We start from the raw sequence: 16,844 nt of genomic DNA, 5'->3' as shown, positions 1-16,844 counted from the left end.
AAAGTAAATAGGCAGCCCACTGAGCCTGCACAGATCATCTGGTAGGATCATGGCCCAAGTTTGTAACAGAGAAACTCATCTACTGTACTCAGAGTGATAAAGGGGTGGGCTCATTTTGAAGAGTGAAATAAAAGCTTTATATATAAATTGACATTTGCATCTTCACCCTGGCGATCCATTCATTCACCTACCGCTTTCTCCCAGTCGCTATTTGTATTCTTAAATCCTGACTGAGGGTCAGTTTAAGACAGTGCTTTGAAGAAGTTGTCCAGTTAATGCATCCTGGCAAATTCCTATCTGCCAGTTCAATGAAATCGATCATCAGCACTCAGAGGGGACACAGGTGAGATTTTACAATTAAATAGAAAAATAATCTACATACTATTTTTACAGACATGGTTTACATAAAACAGACTTCCAGCAAATCCACTGGTGATCAAGTAAAATGTTAGCTTTTCCCCTCTCCTTAAAGACAAGCTAATATTAGCTACTCCCATAGGGGACTATGCAGAGCCAGCTTAGACCAAACACCCTTTCTGACAGCAAAGCATATCTCTCTAGTAGAGAAGGCATTAAGTCAATGTTTATGCAATGATCTGTTAGTGAAATAAGTAAGCAGAACCAGGAATTCCAAAACTCAAGTCTCATTGGTGTTACTATTTTACATTACTATAGCACATGCCAAGTTTGGGCATTTTAAATTACGAAGCCTGTTATCACACATTAGTTTATCAGTATTCCACATAACTGCTTAACTGAGTGCTCTGATAAGAATGTCTAAAATGTGTGCTATGTTTTAGAACAGCAAACTCTTCCTCTTCGAGTCCGACCCAGCCATTTCGGTTAACAAAGCATTCTCCACTCTTTCAAAATGCTGTCCACTGACTTAAGCCATGTCTACATGGCAATAAAACTCCTCTGGCTGGCCCCCACACGGGGGGGGGGAAGGTCACAGAGTCTAGGCTCCAGCCTCTGCCTGAACCTCTACACTGCAATTTTATAGCCCCGCAGCCTGAGCCAGCTGACACAGGCCAGACACAGGTGTTTTATTGCAGTGTATTCAGACCCTTCATGACTCCAGATCGTGCACCCCATCCTGGAATAAAGCTGCAACTGCCAGTCCCAAACAATACAGTACAGTTACTTATCCATTCTAGTGCTGACATGATATCCTAAGGACTATCCATTTTACAAGATGGTCCAAAAAGAGGCCTAAATATCACACTATGGGCTTGATTCACCAAGCACTAATGCACCCTCCAAGTGAGAAGAATCAGGAAGTCAAGCAACCAAAATAAATTACTTGCCAAAACAAGCATACGTTCTGGGCTTTTTGTATTCACTTTTTACATTCCCAGACACATGATACACATACACATACATACACACACACTCTCTCGCTCTCTCTCCCTATTCATTCCCAACTGCACTTCTCAGGAAGGTGCCAGTCAGGGGAACAAAGCAGAAAGCAAGAGGCCATTTCCAGCACACTACTATGCTGAGCAAGAATAGTTTTAGTTTTAGTTTTTGTTATTTTCATTTATTTTAAATAGACCAAAGCTGTTCAGTTATTAACTTTTGAAAACTGGCTCCAGTATGCTCAGTAACTTTCTTTTAAGTTTTATAACAAACCTATCTACTTCTCAATGCTCATGAGCACAATTAGAATTGAGAATATATTAAAATATCAAATTATAACGATTACCCACTCCTAGGTTATATCATGTTACCCTAAATTACCGTCAGAGTCAAAATATTAACAACTTTTATATAGCACCAATCAAAACAAAACATCTCAAATCTCTCTCAGCATTTTGTGCTAATCAGATAAAACTAACACTCAATCAGCTTCATTAGAATAGAATCTTATGTGTAAAACAAATGGTGAAGAGATCCAGTAGGTCTTTAACATAGCCTTCAGCTACCTACGGTGCCCTATTTTGGGGTAAAGCATAAATGCGATTTCTAAATTTTCATTTTGTAAGAATCCCATTTGTGGGGGAGATACACAGATAACTAACTAGGTTGCCCGACCCAACCTAAGCCCTTGGCCAATTTTCTGCAATTCTTGGAGGATGGCTGGAGTGGGTAGCTGAAGTGGCAATATTGCATCTAAACATATCAGGTTAGGGACGCCATTTGATTTCTGCCTTATGCACCTGATGGTGTGGGAAGGATGATAATAATGATGATTGGAAGAGTGTGATGTAAAGCTGTAAAAAAAAAAATCAAACTCCTTTAAATTTCATTCCCCTTTTCCATCAATTGTTATGGTCTGTCTGGGATTTGTTGTTCCTCACCCATCCTCTGCCCTCTTGGAACACCAAAGCATCATGTCTAGAATCAGAGCCATAATAGAAAATCCATGTTTGTCAGCACTGACAGGATCTTACTTGGCCCAACAGTCTGTGTTGGTCTGGGGGATGGCATGGAAGAGGGCTGTTACAAGGTGTATGGGTGCTTGTTCAGTATCTTACCTAACACTGCATGCCCTCATTGCAGGTCACCATGTCTCCTGAGACTGCCTCTTGATATGCCCTCTGGTAAACCTTCAGTATCTGAGCCCATTTACTCATTGAACTACAGTCAGAGCAAGGTGAAAGAAAATGATGGGTCAGTTCCCATGGCCTCTTCTTGAGCCAAAGAACTGCAGGAGGCTTCCAGATCAATACATGATGTTTACTGCCATGTTGTATGTGCTGAAGTTTACAACATAACAGTTTTCATTGTATGTTCTTTTGCAGAGGGTACTCTCTTATGTTTGTCCTGTACTTGTTTTTATTCTGTTGTATAGCATCCCAAGTGCTTTGGCAGATGAAGAGGGAGAAGGGAACACTATATTAATTGCTATAAATTTATTGTACTTCGCCAAATCAAAACACTAACCAGATGGACAAAGTGATTTGGAAGTGGGAAAGTCTATGGGTGCCTGTAGGAAAGAGAGAACTAGACCAGAATCAAAGCAATACCTGATCTAATGTAGACCAGCTGCTTCAATGAATTTAACACAAGGCACCACTGTTAGGATGGTGGACACAGTAGCTCACTCTCTTTTTGCAAACAAGATCAGGAATAGGAAGAAGACTTTCCAAGTCAAACATCTGCAGTTTGATGGGTTTCACTAATTAACTGTAATGGGAATGGAGCTTATACCTGTATCTATGCTGCTGTCTGTCTCCCCGGGGGGGGGATTAAACTTATTGTAACTTAGCTTGTAATAAAAGAAAAAAAATCAGTTAAACATGAAATGGATCTAAGAGGTGTTGCCTTAATCCTGGAATCCAAGTGCATGAGGAAGATGCACTGCTTGGCTTCAGTTCAACAGGATTTGATTTTACTTTTAACAAAGCTGCTTAAAACTCATGATCTCAAAGCAAAACAAACACACAGCCCCCATCCAACCCTCCACCCCCAAACAAATACAAAGTATAATGTGTCAGCTGCTGCAGTCCTCTCTCTGGACTACACTTCCTCCTGTCGATTACCCTCACTGAGCATCAAACTCACTTCCATCTCACACAAGCGTGGTGTTACGTCAGGTTTGTTTTTGTAAATTATTTAAATAAAAAATGCTGAAACAGGACATTGAGGAAACATGGTACATTTGCCAAAGAAACAAGCTGCTCACGGATTAAAGCTTAAAGCACAATTTTTCACTGGTGTGCCTTTCTGAGGTTTCCCCCTCATATTGTCTCACACATCAGCTCTGTTCGCAAATTTCCACTTACCAAGAAAGCCAGCATCCTATACTTCAGTCCAGACACTTTCCTATCAGGCCTGCCTGACATCATTTTTATTGGCCTTACTTTTTTTAATACTTCAGCAGAGTTCACTATTGAAAGAGGACTGAAATCTACACGGCAATGAAAGAAAGAGAACTACTAGTGCACCCCAGTTCAGAGTGAAGGCCAACCAGCCTGGCAGCTAATGGGTTGTCCATAAGGGTCTTCTTCCATCCTCATACAAAAATAAAATTAAACAGACCTTTTTTATTGCCACTGATTGCAGTAAATTGATTTGTGGTAGTAGGAAGAGCAGCTTTATTATTTAAAAAGTAGCTTGGAGAATCCATTATAGCCAAATGAAAGACTACATCTCCTTAGGTTACGTCGATCTGTCTCTAGCTCTGACATGTCGACAGGGAAAGAAGCCAAGAGCAATCTTGGTAACTTGCTTCTTCATCATCTCTCTCTTGACCTCTGTGGCATCAGATGCGTCGGAAACATTTGTCAGTGTCTGTAACACTGAACACCAATGCTGATTAACAACCAGAAACATGAAACTCAGTCAGAAGAAACACAGATACCACCAATTTCTCCGAGATCATCTACCATCCCTATACAACACATACAGGATGAGGCCAGCACACCTGGTAGGCTGCAAACAAATCTGTAATAGACATGAATGAGCACGTTATTCTCAATGGAATAATATTTCTACTAGCAGGACTCACTGGTCCACGATCCCTTGTAACTAGCACACCAGTGACATCAACCTCTGCTTTTGGATGCATGCCTAGCACAGAAAAGTGGAAAATTCTCTTATGAGAGAGCTTAACTTACATTCCTTTCTTGCAACAGCCTGTACAGTAGCACTGGCATGTTGCTAGGTGCTAGTAGCGTCATTATGAGTACAGGGAAATATATCACCAATAGAGCTGCACCAACACAGCAGTACTACAATCAGTCGTCTTCTGAGTGTGTGCACAATGTGCCTCAGGTGGCACGTCCAGGATTCGTCACCACGATGACAAGGATAAGATGCAGAATGGAGACAAAACTTGTACCTGAACAGCAGAGGCACCCAAGCTTTATCCAGCTAAGCACCACATGTAATTCATATAAACTGGAGCACTTTAATGCACCAGTGTTGTGTGCAAAGGCTATAGCTCAGCTCAGAGTGCTCCACCTTGATCTGAGTAGAGAGCCTCTTGGGCCAAGGCACATTGCATATTAGGACCTGGAGCCTCTACAGAGCATATCACCATGAAAAATGAAAGCAAGCACAGGTTACACTGTCAAATTTTATAATCCACATTTCACTCACAAACCATACTGCAATCCCCTACACACTATAACAATTAACAAACTAACCTATCTTACTTACTTTGCTTGCTTGATCCAATGTACTATCACTGCCTGCTCTCCAGAAAGACAAGTCATGAAACAAGACTGACAGCCAAAAGCTAAAGTGACTGCCAAAAATATCTGTTTGCTCAGGCAAAACCTGTCCTCACTACAAACACAGGAGTCCTAAACTTATAGCCATTTGCTTGGAGGACAAGGAAGAAAAGGCATGAGAAAGTGAGAAACTAGAGCTTGCCATGTTGTGCCCTGCTTCCTTTGCTCTGCAGGATAAGTTTTACAATGCTGACAACCAGTAGCAACATGTACTGGCCCCAGGCACCATACCTGCCTATCAAAGACTTGGATTTTAGCCCTGGAGAAATTATAACCTCTCAGTTCTTTGGAAGCTATATAGGCCAAGAAGAAAGCAAGGGGAAAGTAATGAGTGATCTAACTTAAAATTACTTTAATACATGGATTGCAAACTGCAAGCCATGAATACAAGGGGGGGAAATCCCGTAATTTATGAGGGCAACATCACACCGCTGAATTATGAGACTCAACCAACTAGTGCTGCTGCAACAGCAAAGCCTTTCACTGAAGTGGTAGGCACTGGCAGCACTGAGTGGAAAGCGGCAGGGAGGCAGATGAGTAATTGAAAAACTGAAGAAGGAAGCACAGCAGCACAGTCTGAAAAAAGCAGAAGGGAGAAGGAAAAGTAGGAAATTGGGACTTTAGGCGGCAGCAGGCAGGAGAAAGGGAGTCTGGAGAAGCAGCAGATGAGTTTTGGGAGGCTGTGCAGACATGGATGCAAGTTTCTGGGTACTGCTGAGTCAAATGAGTGTTTGGGCTTTATGACATCATTAGAATCTCTTGATGGAATCACCACCTCATAATTCACAACAGCCTATTTCATTTGTGTATATGTACAGTAACTGTTCTGTATTTCCGAAGTTTTCACTTTAAAACAATATTTACCAGCCAAAAGATCTGCCAAAACTAAGGCCTGGACTTACTGTTACAGATTTCTTTATGCCAAAAGAGAGCCAAACAGTTTCAACTTCCTCTCCCAACCGGCCATTCTGAGCTGTTCTAGTCTGTCTATTGAAAGCAGGTGGTGTAAAATAAAAGCCAGGAAATAGGGCTTTCTAAATGAACATTTATTTGGCGAAAAATACTCCTGATTTTTGGCAGAGAAATGTCAGAAACCTGAAGCCCAATGTATAGCATGCTTATAGAATGCTATTGCTATTTAAAGGGAAGCTGCAGCTGTCTGTAGCTCTTAATCAAGAATAAAGCCTGAGAATAAATTACTGCTGTTTCAGAGAGACATTTTTCAATTGATGGCAGTTCCTGCTCTTTACTCTATCCCTATAAATACGAAATGGCACGTACAGGGCACTTGCTTGCAAGAAGGGAAACATGCAGTTCTCTCTCTTTGTTGGTAGCCCGGTAAATTCCATCTAAAGCCCTGAAGTGGTTAGAATCCAGATGCAAAAGGAGTTGAGAAACAAGCACATTCAAAACGTTCACCAGTGTGTCAAAACTTTCCATTGACTTTTCAAGGTCTGTAGACCTCGCCATTGTCAGAGTACACAACTGCGCATCTTTACCAACAACGCACCAATCCAGTCTCGAGGATCAAGCTGCACTCAAGTGCCATTGGGCAAGGCCCATTAGCATATTCCTTTCACGATTTGTTTATGCTTCAAGGTTTAACTTTCCTCTTCAGGGGGCTGCTGCCGCTCCACAAGCGGGAGGCTGAGCACGCATGAAGAAGGTGACTTCAGGGAAAGGGTGTGCCTGGACTGTAGTGATCCCTGCCAGCCAAGTCAGGAAGCAGCACTGACATCTCCAGGAGCTGTTCACAGTCCCTGCCATTGGTTAAGGTGCCAGAAAAAACAACCTACAGTGAGGAGTAAGGGAGAAGTATCGATAAGGGAGGCCCAGAGTGAAGGGAGTGGCGAAGGGTAAGGAATAGGGAAGGGACAATATAATACTGAAAATGAAACAGAACTGGGGCTAAACTTTAGGGGGCAAGTCCTAAGATCCTTACTCAGACTGACACAGTCCTCAGGCAAATTCCCATTAAAGTCAAGCATTAAAAGGCTTGTCACAGCAAAGGACCAGGAATGTTTACTAGCCTGCCACCTGTAGTTTGCTCAAAGTAAAAGCTAAACACAGGGTATGTCTACTTGGTAATAAAACACCCCCAGCTGGCCCATGTCAACTGACTCAGGCTCACAGGCTACAGAGCTGTTTAATTACGAGGTAGATGTTCAGACTCAGGCTGAAGCCTGGGCTCTGGGACCCACCCACCAGCTCAAGCCCGAACGTCTACACCGCAAGTAAACAGCATCATAGCTGGAGTCAGCTGACACGGGCCAGCTGCGAGTGTTTAACTGCAGTGTAGACAGACCCATAGAGACCAAATGAAGATGTTTAACTTATTGACACACAGATGATTTAGACATTTATTTTCCAGTTCCCAGAAACCATGCCAGAAGTTTTAGCTCAAGTGCAAAGACACACCTTTTTTGAGGCAAGTAGGGAGATTTATTTGTTGCTCTTAAGGGGAGGAGGGTATATTTTCAGGATTTAAACAAAATACATTCTTTCAGCACATTTGACTACTACCGGGAAAATATTAATTTAGAATTTTATGTTGGAAAACACAAAGTACCAGACACACAGCAGCAAAAAAACCCAAACTTTCCTTTGTATTATTGTACTGAATGAAATAACATTCCTGCCTAAGGGGCTTTCATGATCTCTCCATTTCTCTCTGCAAAAGCACTGTGTGGACTTAATTTGTACAAGCTAACTGTACAGAAATTTGTTTAATCCAAATGAGAGAAAAGGAGGAGAGAAAAATGATGCCAATGCAACAGTTTCTAGGTAGATTCAATGTGCTTATCCCAACTCCCTGAGTTTTTGCTCTGAAATGTGAATGGTAGTGAAATAATGGGATTATAAGAAACCGAAGAGCTACTGTTCAAAATGTGAACGGACAGATTGCTCTCAACACACCTCCTAACAAGAGAGCACACCACTGAAATTAACGAGGACAGAGAACAATTATATTTTTAATTAAAACATTTATGTGCTGATATTTCCTAAGAAAATTACCAATCCCTGTTTCATGTATTCTGGTCTCTTTGTCAGAAGGCAGGGAGGCTGGCTGAGCGCCAAGCTGTTGTAGCTCGGTTCTCCAAGCTAAAACAAAGTGTGACCAGATACACAATCAGGTGACTTCTAAAGTGCTTTCCATCAGTCATCAAGGGCTCCTCAAAAGCAACTGCTCCTGGATGCCCAGATAAAAGCTGTGGCCAGGAGCACTTTCTCTTCATTTGCACCTGGAGAGAAGCACACTATTTTTTCTTTCCAACATGGGCCTCAATATCACCACAATGTGCTCTAAGTGGCACTGGCCTGGGTATCATTCAGAAATGTAAGGTGTTGCAGAATGGAATCAGACAGAAAGCATATTACACAGAGGCTACATTCTCTGTAAGGGTGACAATTAGCTTCCAGGTGGAGTTCACATGAATGGTCTTGACCTAAAAAGCCCCAAACTCTATGAGACCTGGACCACTCCCCTTCACATGCAGTACCAGTGCATTGCAATCAGTTGAGGTGCTTGATAACGGATATACCCATATCTGCCTGAATTTGACTGAAGTGTCAAATTATGCATACACGATCATATCAACAAAGATCCCGTGGGGAACGAACCCACTGTTATCACTTGCACTTATAACCTAAACATTAAACCACATTTCCAGTCATATTCTTTTGCCCTACACACACACACATGGACACTTCCAACAACATCCTGTGGCCTGTACTCCTTGGGCAGTAATTGTACTAAAACACAAAATTAAGATCTTAAGGTCATTGACATCATGTGCTACAAATACGGAATGCTGGGAATTTCCAAACTTTTGAAGAAAATCTGGACAGCTATCAGTAAAGCTGAAGTTTGGCACGTTGTACTCAAATCCACCGGATGTGGGATTTCATATTATTTTTTATTATTTAAACATACTCAATTTCGAGAAAATCCAAGCACTCCAAATCAAATAAAAGCGACTTGCCCATTCTGGAAGAATCTGCACCTATTTTATTAACACTACTAGCATCATAAAAGACTGCTGCATGTTCTGAACAAGGTTTTTAAAGGACAACTTATCAAACATTGGAGTTCTCAACGTTTACTCTCAGATAAGAATATGGGTTATTCTTAGACCCATTAAAACAATGCACAAAACATAAAGCTATGTAAAAACATTTACATTTGTTTCTACACACACTGCATCCTCACAACCCAGAAAACAATCAATACACACTGGAAAACCATGAACATTAGATCATTTGCACAGTTCCCTTCAACATGTCCTCATGGAAATAGTCCCATTTATTAATGACTGCAGGAGCATAAGACCAATGCTAGCTCAGTGCCAGATGCTTCAGAGGGAAAAGAGCAGAACAAGGCAATTTCAAGTGATCCTTTCCCTGTCACCCAGTCCCAACTTCTGGCAATCAGAGGTTTAGGGATACCCAGAGCATGGGGTTGCATCCCTGACCATCTTGGCTAATAGCCGTTGATGAACCTAATTCTTTTTTGAACTAGGTTATATTTTTGGCCTTCATAACAACCTATGGCAGCAAGTTCCACAAGCTGATTGTGTGCTGTATGAAGAAGTACTTCATTGTGCTTTTTAAAAGACCTGCTGCCTATTAATTTCATCGAGTGACTCCTAGTTCCTGTGTTATGTGAAGGGGTACATAACACTTCCCTATTCACTTTCTCCTCACCATTCATGATTTTATAGACCTCTATCATATCCCCCCTTTATTGTCTCTTTTCTAACCTGAACGAGTCCCAGTCTTTTTAATCTGTCCTCGGATGGAAGCTGTTCCGTACTCCTAATAAATTTAATTGCCCTTCTCTGCATCTTTTCCAATTCAAATACATCTTTTTTGAGACAGGGGGACCAGAACTGCATGCAGTACTCAAGGTATGAGTGTACCATGGATTTATATAGTGGCATTATGATATTTTCCTTTTTATTATCTAACCCTTTCCTAATGGTTTCTAACATTCTGTTAGCTTTTTTGACTGCCACTGCACACTGAGCAGACATTTTCCCAAGAACCATCCACTATGACTCCAAGATTTTTGTTTTTTTGAGTGGCAACAGCTAATTTAGAACCCATCATTTTGTATGTGTAGTTGGGATTATGATTTCCCATGCACGTTACTTTGAAATTCACTGTTGATCAGTGCATTTCATCTGCCATTTCGTTGCCCAGTCACCCAGTTAATGAGATCCTTTTGTAACTCTTCGCAGTCAGCTTTGGACTTAAATGTCTTGAGTGAGTTTGTATTGTCTGCAAATTTTGCCACCTCACTGTTCACCCCTATTTCCAGATGACTTATGAATATGTTGAACAGCACAAGTCCCAGTACAGATCTTTGTACTCTCTCTCTTATCCCATGACTGCTTACTTTGCTTAGGAGTCTTTGGTGAGGGACCTTGTCAAGGACTTTCTGAAAGTCCAAGTACACTATAATAGACTGGATCACTTTTGTCTACATGCTTGTTGACTCTATCAAGGAATTATAACAGACTGGTGAGGCATTCCCTTTACAAAAGTTGGGTTGACTCTTCCCCAGCTATCATGTTCATCTACGGTCTGATAATTCTGTTTCTCTTCAATAGTTTCAACCAATTTGTCTGGTACTGAAGTTAGTTTTGCCGGTCTGTAATTGCCGGGATTGACTCTGAAGCCTTTTTTAAAAATAGGCATTATATTAGCTACTCTCCAGTCATCTGGTACAGAGGCTGATTTAAGCAATTGGCAAGCTTCCTGCTTGTGATGTACTTAATTTTTTTGCTGTAAGTTTTTGTGTCCCTAGCTAGCTGCTCTTCAAATTCTTTCTTGGCCTGCCTTACTAAACTTTTACACTTGACTTGCCACAGTTTACGCGCCTTTCAATTTTTCTCACTAGGATTTGACTTCCAATTTTCAAAGGATGCCTTTTTGTCTTTAACCATCTCTTTTACTTTGCTGTTTAGCCATGGTGACACTGTTTGGGCCTCTTATTGTTTTATTTTATTTGGAGTATACATTTAGTTTGAGATTCTATTACGGTGTTTTTAAATAGACTTCATGCAATTTGCAGGCATTTCACCTTTGTGACTGTTCCTTTTAATTTCCGTTTAACTCGTGACCTCATTTTTATGTAGTTCCCCTTTTTGAAGTTAAATGCTATCATGGTGGGCTTCTTTGGCATTTTCCCCCTACCAGGATGTTAAATTTAATTACATTATAGTTGCCATTACTGAATGGTTCAGCTACGTTCACCTCTTGGATCAGATCTTGTGCTCCACTTAGGGCCAAAAATCAAGAATTGCCTCTCCCTCTGTGGGTTCCAGGACTAGCTGCTCCAAGCAGCAGTCGTTTTTGGTGTCTAGAAATTTTATCTCTGCATCCCTTCCTAAGGTGACATATTCTCAAGCAATATGAAGATAGTTGAAATCCCTCATTATTAATGTGTTTTCTGCCTTTGTAACCTCTCTACTCTCTCTGAGCATTTCACAATCACGGTCACTGTCCTGGTCAGGTGGTCAGCAATATAGTCCTACTGCCACTCTCTTACTGTTCAAGCATGGAATTTCTATCCATAGAGAGTCTATAGTACAGTTTGATTCATCTAGGATTTTTACTTTATTTGACTCTATGCTTTCTTTCACATATAGTGCCACTCCCCACCAGCACAACCTACTCTGTCATTTCTTTATATGTTGTACCCTAATACTACCATGTCCCATTGATTATCCTCATTCCACTAAGTTTCCGCCACAAGTATTATGTCAATATCCTCATTTAATGCCACACACTCTAGTTCATCTACCTTAGTATTTACATTTCTAGCATTTGTATACAAGCACTTGTACGTTTTATCTATATTAAGTTGCTTGCCTTCATGTGTTGTATTTAAATGGGACTCTTATGTTTGACTGTTCCTCACTAGCCTCTACTTGTGCTTTACCAACTCCTTTCCTATCCTACTTAATAGGAAATATAGTTCCTCCATGAATAATTCATCCCCAAGGGATGTCTCCTCCTGAATTATGTGCTCCTCCACACCCATTAGCTTAAAACATTCTCTACAAGCTTTTTAATTTTACATGCCAGCAATCTGGTTCTGCGTTAGTTGAGGTGGAGCCTATCCTTCCTATATAGGCTCCTACTTTCCCAAAAGGTTCCCCAGTTCCAAATAAATCTAAAACCCTCCTCCCTACACCATTGTCTCATCTACGCATTGAGACTCTGCAGTTCTCCACTGCAGGACCTTAACTGCCTAGCTATTCTTCCCCTTGAAAAGCACATGTAAACATGACTCTGATTCATGTGGATGGACATTTGTGCGATGAGGGGAGAGAAGAATTTATACAGGAGTTATTTTTAAAATCACATTAAATCTAATATAATTCTCTGCTCAAAATATTGTATTAATTCCAGTTTTCAATGTAAGTTCAGAAAGACACCCCACATTCGTGTTCCTCTAATACGATAATGGCCAAATGATTTAAATGAAGTGTGTGTGGGTGCGTAACTCCTGAACTGAGGTCTCGGATAATGAACGTTAGCCCTTAGCAATTTTTTCTTTTTAATCTGCTAAGTAATAAACAGAATTTTACCACTGAGCTATCAAACTGCCAGCAGTGTCACTAACTGCAGCACTATAAATGACACCACTCTGAGGAAAAAGGAACCCAACATCACCCTTTAGGTGCCTTGCCTTTGCCTCAATAGCATAATTTAAAAAATGAAGTGCAATGTCTGGGCTAGTAACCTAACCCAAACTCCCTTTGATGTCAAAGGAGTTACAGATGCTCAGGAACTTACAATGTGTGCTCAACACCTCATAGGACTTGGGTCCCAACCAAATAGCAAAATATCGAAATCCATACAAAGGACATAATTACAAATTACTATACTGCAGTTGTTAACTCACATCATTCACTATGTTCTTCTACAGGGAGACGTGGATTATCCTTTACCATAAAGATTTTTCAGAAACCGCCTGATTGTTTGCAGGTCCCCAGTGCCTTCTCTCTTTCAAATAATGTAAGAAATACCTGAAAACAAACAAACAAAAACAGGTGAGGAATAGAGAGAAAAGAACCCAGACAATTGCCTAACAAATAAATGAACAGCTGATTTCTATAGCTCACTGAACCAAATGCATTTTAATGAGCTGATGAGGAGGAGAATCCACTACAGAATGTGCAAACACTGATCCAGAATGTAAAGAGCCCCTCTTGTTACCAACAATTAAAGCACAGAACAGTTACTCCACAAACTGTATGATTCTGAAGCTAAGTCATAATTAAAAAAATTCGAGGATATTTTTGTTATCATGATGAGAGGGGGAAAAAACTACTCTGGGTTTTTGTTTGGTACATATGCACAAATTAAGCCCCAATAGGATCCCCACTGGTGGATTTTTATGTTTCCGCTGAATTCTATCACTGGGACTCCGTGGAGCTGTAAGGGTCAATACCCACCAATGCTTCTGCAGGATCGGGGCCATTATTTGGGATATGTCACATGTATACATCATAATATTCCATTTGCAGCAGCAAACACACTGCACATGTTTGTTGTGCTGTGAAATTTTCCACTTGGATGTCATCCAGACCCACCCACAAAGAATAACACTCAGACACACACTATAAAGTGCCACAGTGCAGCAGCACTTAGGGAGTATTAAAACCAAACACACACACACACCAAAGCTGTACTTCTGTCTTAATAAGTATTTTCCACACCTGAATTTTTGGATATTATTATTTTTTTCTTTTTATATGTGACCTGAGCCAGGAACATCTCTTCTTAGGCCAACTCTGACTAACTTTTCTGACCTTCTGTACCCTTGAGATGCATACCTGAGGTTTAAGAACTTGCATAAATGGGTTTGGGGAATATGAAAAACATGCCATTTTAAGTGCCAAACTAGAGTTTCACCCCCAGGTCATGCCAAATCCTTTTTCCAAGTGTAAATTATGCACATAGAATACAAGTGGAAGATTATATGACAGACACACATCTATTTGCTAGTAGTTTCTGGTAGGCTAACAGCCATTTTGCACTTCTTAAGAAGAACAGGCAGGGCTCAAAGATTTTATCTGAGTCCAGCAAAACCACCAGGCTGCAGTCCAAAGATGAAAACGGAAAATATAATTCAGAGTGGTAGTCGGTATCAGTAAAAACAATGAGGAGTCCTTGTGGCACCTTAGAGCCTAACAAATTTATTTGGGCATACGCTTTCGTGGGGTATAACCCACTTCATCAGATGCATGGAGTGGAAAATACAGTAAGCAGGTATAAATATACAGCACATGAAAAGATGGGAGTTGCCTTACCAAGCAGGGGGTCAGTGCTAACGAGGCCAATTCAATCAAAGTGGATGTGGCCCATTCCCAGCAGTTGACAAGAAGGTGTGAGTATCAACAGAGGAGAAATTATTTTTTACAGTGACCCAGCCACTCCCAGTCTTTATTTAGGCCTAATTTGATGGTGTCAAGTTTGCAAATTAATATGCAGCAATACTGCAGAGGCTGTGGTATATGTTACAGCCTCCTGCTTAGTGTCTGTCTCTACAAAGCAAAGTGCATCTGCCTCTGAATGTTTCCAACCTTTTTTATGGTTAAAGGCTTAAGGGCTAGATGGGGCAAACTGCCTTGAGAGCATGTGGGTAGGGAGGCACAATCCCTTCCCAAATAGCAGAGTGTTCATCCTTTAGTTGGTGCAGCTTGTTCATCACCATGCACACCCAACTGTCTTCCCCCGCAGCGCTGTGCACTCATTGGAACATACAATGGGATTGTAATTCTGAGTGGCTGTTGGTGGAGCATGTATGAGCCCAGGGAACCTCCAACGCCTGGTATACACTATGAGTTTAATTCCAATTTAGCAGCGTTAAATCGAATTAACCCTGCACCCGTCCACACAACGAAGCCATTTCTTTCGAAATAAAGGGCTCTTAAAATCAATTTCTGTACTCCTCCCCAACGAGCGGAGTAGCGCCGAAATCGATATTGTCATTTCGAATTAGGGTTAGTGTGGCCGCAATTCGACGGTATTGGCCTCCGGGAGCTATCCCACAGTGCACCATTGTGACCGCTCTGGACAGCAATCTGAACTCGGATGCACTGGCAAGGTAGACAGGAAAAGCTCCGCGAACATTTGAATTTCATTTCCTGTTTGCCCAGCACAGGATAGCACAGGTGACCACAGAGAGCTCATCAGCACAGGTAACCATGCAGGCCGATAATCAAAAAAGAGCACCAACATGGACCGTACGGGAGGTACTGGATCTGATCACTATATGGGGAGATGATTCAGTGCTAGCAGAACTTTGTTCGAAAAGACGAAATGCCAAAACTTTTGAAAAAGATCTCCAAGGGCATGATGGAGAGAGGCCACAATAGGGACTCAGAGCAGTGCCGCGTGAAAGTCAAGGAGCTCAGACAAGACTATCAGAAAACAAAGGAGGCAAACGGTCGCTCCAGGTCAGAGCTGCAGATATGCCGCTTCTATGCTGAGCTGCATGCAATTCTGGGGGGGGGGCGCCACCACTACCCCACCTTTGACCGTGGATTCTGAGGCGGGGGTAATCTCATCAGCCACACCTGAGGATTCTGCAGACGGGGAAGAGGAGGAGGAGGACGACAAGCTTGCGCAGAGCACACAGCACTCCGTTCTCCCCAACAGCCAGGATCTTTTTCTCAGCCTGACTGAAGTACCCTCCCAAGCCAGTACCCAAGACCATGACCCTATTGAAGGGACCTCAGGTGAGTTTACCTTTTAAAATATAAAACTTGGTTTAAAAACAAGCGTTTTTTAATGATTAATTTGCCCTGAGGATTTGGGATGCATTCGCAGCCAGTACAGCTACTGGAAAAGTCTGTTAACGTGTCTGGGGATGGAGCGGAAATCCTCCAGGGACATCTCCATGAAGCTCTCCTGGAGGTACTCCAAAAGCCTTTGCAGAAGGTTTCTGGGCAGTGCAGCCTTATTCCGTCCTCCATGGTAGGACACTTGACCACAACATGCTAGTAGCAAGTAATCTCGTACCATTGCATGACAAAGCCTGGCAGCGTATGATCCCGGTGTTTGCTGGCATTCAAGCAACATCCGTTCTTTATCTCGCTGTGTAATCCTCAGGAGAGTGATATCGCTCATGGTAACCTGGTTGAAATACGGGAATTTAATTAAGGGGACAGAGGTGGCTGAAAAGAAATCCTTCCCTGTAGTAAGCCAAGCGCGGGGGGTGTGGGATTGGCGCTGAGCTTTTCACCTGTGGCTAGCAGGGATCTTCCCTGATACCAGCCACGCGGTGGAGGGGAGGGATAAAGCGATCATCCCAGAGAATTGGATGGGGGGGGGAGTTTGTTTTCTGCTGCTGAAGGTTAACAGGAAAACCGCAGCACTCAACGAGCTTTGTTTGGTATGTGGGAAAGGAGGGCGCAGAAGCCGAAAGACAATGGCTTACCCTGGCCACATGCAAGCCGAATTCTGTTGCCCGGACCTGCGTATGTGATCTGTAGCAGCAAAGCCACAGGCACTCAATATTAAGAGGCAAAATGAGACCTTGCACAGAAATCACATGTGCTATGTAATGTGAATAGTGTTGTTCACCGTGAAAGAGTATAAGCATTGTTCTGTAAAATGTATCTTTTTAAAAAATTCTCTCCTTTT

General features: G+C 41.9%; 1 protein-coding gene across 6 annotated transcripts in view; it reads right to left on the bottom strand.

The window, feature by feature from the left end:
* The window catches only part of ATXN1 (ataxin 1), a 273,999-nt gene that overhangs the window by 95,762 nt on the left and 161,393 nt on the right, over positions 1–16,844 (bottom strand). For all 6 annotated transcript variants that reach the window (XM_034762357.1, XM_034762353.1, XM_034762358.1 and 3 more), the window contains one exon: positions 13,096–13,219. The gene's annotated coding sequence lies outside the window, so the exon portion shown is untranslated. The remainder of the gene's footprint in view (positions 1–13,095; positions 13,220–16,844) is intronic.

Source organism: Trachemys scripta, chromosome 2, assembly GCF_013100865.1.
Source record: "Trachemys scripta elegans isolate TJP31775 chromosome 2, CAS_Tse_1.0, whole genome shotgun sequence".
Lineage (NCBI taxonomy): Eukaryota > Metazoa > Chordata > Testudines > Emydidae > Trachemys > Trachemys scripta.
This window is presented reverse-complemented; position numbering and strand designations above follow the sequence as displayed.